Source organism: Monodelphis domestica, chromosome 5 (genome assembly GCF_027887165.1).
Source record: "Monodelphis domestica isolate mMonDom1 chromosome 5, mMonDom1.pri, whole genome shotgun sequence".
Lineage (NCBI taxonomy): Eukaryota > Metazoa > Chordata > Mammalia > Didelphimorphia > Didelphidae > Monodelphis > Monodelphis domestica.
Window position 1 is genome coordinate 209,686,444 of NC_077231.1, and position 8,425 is coordinate 209,694,868.

Sequence of the window (8,425 nt, forward strand, 5' to 3'; positions counted from 1 at the left end):
GCCCATGGTTGCCAGGATTCATTTTATTTTTTTTCCCAATTACGTGTAAAATATTTCCAACATTTTTCAAAGAATGTTGTGTCTTGAATCCTCTCCCTTCCTTTCCACCATCCCCCAACCCCATTTACATGGTAAGCAATCTCATATATATTTTATATGTGCAATCATGTAAAATGTTTTTCCATATTAATCCTTTTATGGAAGGAAACTCAAATGGAAAAAAATTAAGACAGTAAAAAAGTTTGCTTTGATCTGGATTCAGACTCAGTTCTTTTTTTCTGAAAGTAGATGGTATTTTCATCATCAGTTACTTAGGATAGTTATGAATCATTGTATTGCTTGAGAATAGCTGTTATTCACAATTGTTCATTGTAAAGTATTCATGTCACTGTACAATGTTTCCCATGGTTCTGCTTATTTCACTCTGCCTTAGTTTGTATAAGTCTTTCCAGGTCCTTTTGAGCTTCTATTGTTTGTTTTTTTATTATAGAACAATAGTATTTCATTACAATAATATAATATAAGTTACTCAGCCATTCCCCAGCTGATGGATATCTCCTCACTTTCCAGCTCTTTAACTTCCTAAAAAGAACTACTTTAAACATTTTGGACATATAAGTTTTTCTCCTTTAATTACTGATGGTATTGCTGGGTCAAGGGTGTATACTATTTTATGGCACTGTGGGCATAGGTCCAAATTGTTCTCCTGAATGATTGAATCAATTCACAACTCCCCCAACAATGCATTCATGTCCAAGCTTTTCCATACACCCTCCAAGTTTTGTCATTTTCCTTTTCTGTCATAATAGCCAATATGATAATAATGGGGTGGTACCTGAGAGTTGTTTTAATTTGTATTTCTCTAATAATTATTTAGAACAGTTTTGTAATATTATAGACAGCTTTAATTACTTTGTCTGAGAACCAACTATTCATATCCTTTGAACATTTATCAATTGGGGAATGAGATACTCATATATTCAACTCATTTCCCTAAGTATTAAGAAATAAGGCCTTTATTAGAGAGACTTGTAAAAATTTTTTGCACCATTATGATTACTGTGTATTATTTTTCATTCTACTTACTCCTGTTTGGTTGCTGACTTCCACCTCCTTGAATTTTCCCTCTTTTCTATCAGCACCAACCCCCTTCACTTATTCTCTTCCCCTCATATTTTCCTGTAAGGTAAGATAGCTTTCTAAACCTAAATGATTGAATATATTCTTCCCTCATTGAGCCACTTCTGATGAGAGTAAGATACACATGTTCTCCTCCCCACCTCCCTCATCATCCCCTCCTCTGTGAATGCTCTTTCATGAGCAATAATTTACCACATTCTATTTTCCCCTTCTCCCTCCTCACAATGAATGCATTGCTTTTTGTCATGCCTTAATTTAATTTATATCATAACATATTTAATTTATATCCTCCCCCTCCATATTTATCAATTTATTTGTCTCTCTATCTTCCTTCTAATAGCCCTAATAATGGTAGAATTCTTTGACATTAGAAGATTCATTTCCTCATATAGGAATATGCACAATTTAAGCTCATTGAATGCTTTACGATTCATTTTACTTTTTACCTTTTCTGATTCTCCTGAGTTGCATTTGAGAGTCAAATTTTTCCATTTAGCTCTGGTCTTTTTTATTAGCAATGTTTGAAAGTTAGTAAAGTATGAATATTTCTGTTGAGTTTTGTTTGGTTAATGATACTTGGTTGAAATCTTAGCTCTTTGGTCCTATGGAATCTAATATTCTAGACTCATTTATCCTCTAATGTAGAAGCTATTAAACCTTGAATTATGTTGATTTTGGCTCCATGATATTTTTTGTGGCTGCTTGCAATATTTTCTACTTATTCTGGGAGTTTTGGAATTTTGCTACAAGACTATGAGATTTATCCTTTTGAGATCTCTTTCAGGAGGTGATTGGTGAATTCTTTCCATCTCTATTTAATCTTCTGGTTTGAACATATCAGGGTAATTTTCCTTGATGATTTCTTTTCTCTCTCTTTTAATATTATTACATTTCTCATTTTTTTCTTTTTTTGATTTGAAGATATTTTATTTCCCAATTGCTTTTTTTTAAATTTTAATATTATTTTATTTGGTCGTTTTCATACATTATTCACTGGAAACAAAGATCGTTTTCTTTTCCTACCCTCCCCCCCCCCCCCCCCCCGCCTTTCCCTCTCCCATAGCCGACGCATGATTCCACTGGTTATCACATGTGTTCTTGACTCGAACCCATTTCCCTGTTGTTGGAGTTTGCATTATAGTGTTCATTTAGAGTCTCTCCTCAGTCTTATCTCCTCCAACCCGGTAGTCAAGCAGTTGCTTTTCAGCGGTGTTTTTACTCCCACAGTTTATCCTCTGCTTGTGGGTAGTATTTTTTTTTAGATCCCTGCAGATTGTTCAGGGAAATTGCATTGATACTAATGGAGAAGTCCATCACCTTCGATTGTACCACAATGTATCAGTCTCTGTGTATAATGTTTTCCTGGTTCTGCTCCTTTCGCTCTGCATCACTTCCTGGAGGTTGTTCCAGTCTCCATGGAATTCCTCCACTTTATTATACCTTTTAGCACAATAATATTCCATCACCAACATATACCACAATTTGTTCAGCCATTCCCCAATTGAAGGGCATCCCCTCATTTTCCAATTTTTGGCCACCACAAAGAGCGCAGCTATGAATATTTTTGTACAAGTCTTTTTGTCCATTATCTCTTTGGGGTACAAGCCCAGCAGAGCTATGGCTGGATCAAAGGGCAGACAGTCTTTTATCGCCCTTTGGACATAGTTCCAAATTGCCCTCCAGAATGGTTGGATCAATTCACAACTCCACCAGCAATGAATTAATGTCCCCACTTTGCCACATCCCCTCCAGCATTCATTACTTTGCATAGCTGTCATGTTAGCCAATCTGCTAGGTGTGAGATGATACCTCAGAGTTGTTTTGATTTGCATCTCTCTGATTATAAGAGATGTAGAGCACTTTTTCATGTGCTTATTAATAGTTTTGATTTCTTTGGCTGAGAATTGCCTGTTCATGTCCCTTGCCCATTTGTCAATTGGAGAATGGCTTGATTTTTTGTACAATTGATTTAGTTCTTTATACATTTTAGTAATTAAACCTTTGTCAGAGGTTTTTATGAAGATTGTTTCCCAATTTGTTGCTACCCTTCTGATTTTGGTTACATTGGTTTTGTTTGTACAAAAACTTTTTAATTTGATGTAATCCACATTATTTATTTTGCATTTTGTAATTCTTTCTAATTCTTGCTTGGTTTTGAAGTATTTCCCTTCCCAAAGGTCTGACATGTATACTATTCTGTGTTCGCCTAATTTTCTTATAGTTTCCTTCTTTATGTTCAAGTCATTCATCCATTTTGAATTTATCTTGGTGTAGGGTGTGAGGTGTTGATCTAAGCCTAATCTTTCCCATACTGTCCTCCAATTTTCCCAACATTTTTTATGAAATAGTGGATTTTTGTCCCAAAAGCTGGGATCTTTGGGTTTGTCATATACTGTCTTGCTGAGGTTACTTGCCCCCAGTCTATTCCACTGATCCTCCTTTCTGTCTCTTAGCCAGTACCAAATTGTTTTGATGACCACTGCTTCATAATATAGTCTGAGATCTGGGACTGCAAGACCCCCTTCCTTTGTATTTTTTTTCATTAATTCCCTGGATATCCTTGATCTTTTGTTCTTCCAAATGAACTTTGTTATGTTTTTTTCTAAATCAGTAAAAAAAATTTTTGGAAGTCCCATGTGTATGGCACTAAATAGATAGATGAGTTTGGGTAGGATGGTCATTTTTATTATATTGGCTCGTCCTACCCATGAGCAGTTAATGTTCTTCCAATTGTTCAAGTCTAGTTTTAGTTGTGTGGAAAGTGTTTTGTAGTTGTGTTCATATAGATCCTGTGTTTGTCTCGGGAGATAGATTCCTAAGTATTTTATTTTGTCTTGGGTAATTTTGAATGGGATTTCTCTTTCTAGTTCTTGCTGCTGAGCTGTGTTGGAATTATATAGAAATGCTGATGACTTATGTGGGTTTATTTTGTATCCTGCAACTTTGCTAAAGTTGTTGATTATTTCAATTAGCTTTTTGGTTGAGTCTCTAGGATTCTTTAAGTAGACCATCATGTCATCTGCAAAGAGTGATAATTTGGTCTCCTCCTTGCCTATTTTGATGCCTTCAATTTCTTTTTCTTCTCTAATTGCTACTGCTAGTGTTTCTAATACAATGTCAAATAATAGAGGTGATAATGGGCATCCTTGTTTCACTCCTGATCTTAATGGGAATGGATTTAGTTTATCCCCATTGCAGATGATATTAGCTGATGGTTTTAGATATATACTGTTTATTATTTTTAGGAATGACCCTTCTATTCCTATGCTTTCTAGTGTTTTTAGTAGGAATGGGTGTTGTATTTTATCAAAGGCTTTTTCTGCATCTATTGAGATAATCATGTGGTTCTTGTTGGTTTGCTTGTTGATGTGGTCAATTATGTGGATAGTTTTCCTAATGTTGAACCAGCCCTGCATCCCTGGTATGAATCCTACTTGATCATGGTGGATGACCCTTCTAATCACTTGCTGGAGTCTTTTTGCTAGTATCCTATTTAAGATTTTTGCATCTATATTCATTAGGGAGATTGGCCTATAGTTTTCTTTCTCTGTTTTTGGCCTGCCTGGCTTTGGAATTAGTACCATGCTTGTGTCATAAAAGGAGTTTGGTAGGACTCCCTCTTTGCTTATTATGTCAAATAGTTTGTATAGTATTGGGATTAACTGTTCTCTGAATGTTTGATAGAATTTGCTGGTGAATCCATCAGGCCCTGGGGATTTTTTCTTAGGAAGTTCTGTGATGGCCTGTTGGATTTCTTTTTCTGATATGGGATTATTTAAGAAAACTATTTCTTCTTCTTTTAGTCTAGGCAATTTATATTTTTGTAAATATTCATCCATATCACCTAGGTTGGTATATTTATTGCCATATAGTTGGGCAAAGTAGTTTTTAATGATTGCCTTAATTTCCTCTTCATTTGAGGTGAGATCCCCCTTTTCATCCTTGATGCTATTAATTTGCCTTTCTTCTTTCCTTTTTTTAATTAAATTAACCAGTACTTTGTCTATTTTGTCTGTTTTTTCAAAGTACCAGCTTCTAGTCTTGTTTATTAGCTCAATAGTTCTGTCACTTTCTATTTTATTAATTTCTCCCTTAATTTTTAGGATCTCTAGTATGGTTTTCTTCTGGGGGTTTTTAATTTGTTCATTCTCAAGTTTTTTGATTTGCATTTCCAATTCCTTGGTCTCTGTCCTCCCTAATTTCTTAATATATGCACTCAGGGATATGAATTTTCCTCTAAGTACTGCCTTGGCTGCATCCCATAAGGTTTGAAAGGATGTTTCGCCGTTGTCATTTTCTTCAACGAAATTGTTAATTGTTTCTATGATTTCTTCTCTAACTATCTGATTTTGGAGTATCATGTTATTTAATTTCCAATTAATTTTTGATTTGGGTCTCCATGTACCCTTGCCTATCAATATTTTAATTGCCTTGTGATCTGAAAAGGCTGCAGTTAATATTTCTGCTTTTCTGCATTTAAGTGCCATGTTTCTATGACCTAGTGTATGATCTATTTTTGTGAATGTGCCATGTGGTGCTGAAAAGAAGGTGTATTCTTTTTTGTCCCTATTTATTTTTCTCCATATGTCTATTAATTCTAATTTTTCTAAGATTTCATTCACCTCTTTTACCTCTTTCTTATTTATTTTTTTGATTTGATTTATCTAAATTTGATAGTGGTTGGTTCAAGTCTCCCACTAATATGGTTTTACTGTCTATTTCCTCCTTCAATTCTCCTAGTTTCTCTATTAAAAATTTGGATGCTGTACCATTTGGTGCATACATGTTGATTATTGATATTTCCTCATTGTCTATACTTCCTTTTAGCAGAATATATTTACCTTCCCTGTCCCTTTTGATCAGGTCTATTTGTACTTTGGCTTTGTCAGATATCATGATTGCAACTCCTGCCTTCTTTCTATCGGTTGAGGCCCAAAAGGTCTTACTCCAACCTTTAATTCTAACCTTGTGAGTGTCAACCCGTCTCATATGTGTTTCTTGAAGACAACATATGGTAGGGTTTTGGGTTCTAATCCAATCTGCTATTTGTCTGCGTTTTATGGGTGAGTTCATCCCATTCACGTTCAAAGTTATGATTGTTATTTGTGGATTTGCTGGCATTTTGATATCTTCCCCTAGTTCTGACCTTTCTTCTTTAGCTTTCTCCTTTTGAACCAGTGATTTACTTTAGGTCAGTCCCCCTAGTCCCCTCCCTTGAGATGCTTCCCTTTCTAGCCCCTCCCTTTTTATGCTCCCTTCCCCTCCCCCCTCTCCTTCCCTCCCTTTTTGTACTCCCTCCCCCCTCCCCCTCCTTAATTTTCCTTTCTTTCTTGCCCTAATGGATAAGATAGAATTCAGGATCCCACTGGATCTAGATGTTCTTCCCTCTCAGATTTGATTTCACTGAGAGTAAGGTTTAAGTAATTCCACTTCATGCTCTCTTCCTCTCCTTCTCATATGAGAGTTCTTCCCCTCCCCTTCCCATGCGTATCTTTATATGGGAAAGTTTATTCTATTGATTCCCCCCTTATTTCTTGAAGTTAATCTTAGTATTATCACGGTTCCCCCCTCCCTTTTCCTTTTTTTCCCCAACTTTCCCCAAATCTTCTTAATTCCCCAATCTTTCCCTATGCATGTTTCTTCTAACTACTCTTATGATGATACAATTTATGAGAGTTACACAAAACATTTTCCCCACATATTGATATATATAATTTGATGTAAATGTAGTCCTTATAGAAGAGAGTTTGACTTAAAGAGAAAGATAAGATTTATCTCCTTTTCCCTTTCTTTCATATTTACCTTTTCATGTTTCTTTTGCTTTCTGTGCTTGGATATCGAACTTTCCACAGAGCTCTGGTCTTTTCTTAGCAAATGCTTGGAAATCTTCTATTTTGTTGAATGCCCATACTTTCCCCTGGAAGTATATAGTCAGTTTTGCTGGGTAGTTGATTCTTGGTTGGAGACCCAGCTCTCTTGCCTTTCTAAATATCGTGTTCCATGCTTTGCGGTCTCTTAGTGTGTTAGACGCTAAGTCGTGTGTGATCCTTATGGGAGCCCCCTTATATCTGAAGCTCTTCTTCTTGGCTTCTTGTAGGATTTTCTCCTTTACTTGGAAGCTCTTGAATTTGGCAATTACATTCCTAGGCGTTGTCTTTTGGGGATTTAGTATAGAAGGTGTTCTATGAATCCTTTCTATTTCTATTTTGCCCCCTTGCTCCAGAACGTGAGGGCAATTTTCTTTTATAATCTCCTGTAGAATAATATCCAATTTGTTGTTTACCTCTGGTTTTTCTGGGAGACCGATGATACGGAGATTTTCTCGTCTTCCTCTGTTCTCCAGGTCCGTGACCTTCTCAGTGAGATATTTTATGTTTTCTTCCAATTCATTAATTATTTGGGTTTGCTTTATTGATTCTTGCTGTTTTATCATCTCACTTTCTTCGAGGTGCTTAATTCTGGTCATTAGGGACTGGTTTTGCTTTTCAGCCTTGTCTGCCCTTCTATTGGATGCTTCGAGTTCTTTTTCCAATTGAGCAGTCTTATCTGTCAGACAGCTGATCTCTTTCTCCCATTTTTCTTTCCAGAAGGTTTCCATCTTTTGGATAAGTTCCAGTTTGAGATCTTCCAGAGCTTGTTGATAGTTTCCATTTTGGGAGGCGTGTTCTGAATTTTTTTGGATTTCCTCCTCATTCTCCTCTTTTCCTTGGGTACTTCCACCATAAAAGTTTTCAATAGTCACTTTTTTCCCTTTCTTCCTGGAGGCTTGATTTTGGGCCATGTGAGCCATCCCTTTGGTGGTTTTATTCCCCTTTCTTTTTTGGTCTGGGGTCTGGGTTATATGAGCGGTTTTTCTGTGAATTTAGGTTGCTTCAGACTAGTTCTTCCCAGCCTCCGAGCCCAGGTATTCAGCTCCACCCAGATAATCAGCGCGCGTTGTTCAGCGCAGCCCCCCCCAAGTACAGTTCCGCTGGATTCCCCAGTGAAAGCGCCCTGAGACGTTTTTTCCTGGCAGTCCCCAGATCCCAAGGACCCTGGAGTGCCCCCCCAGACAGAGACGCTCCCCACTCACTCGCTGTCCCGGTGAGCGCTCAGGTAGCTCACTCTTGTTTAGTGGGGGAGGTGGTGTGGGGGAAGGGCGGCTCAGTTCACTTTTCTGTGCAAGCTTTTCCTTCTTATTTTAGTGTGGAAATGTTCAAGCCCCACGTACCTTTGCCTCTTTGGGGTACTGGGGAGTCCTTCTGTTCCTCCAAAGGTGATTTTATGCTCCTTTGATGTAGTCTAT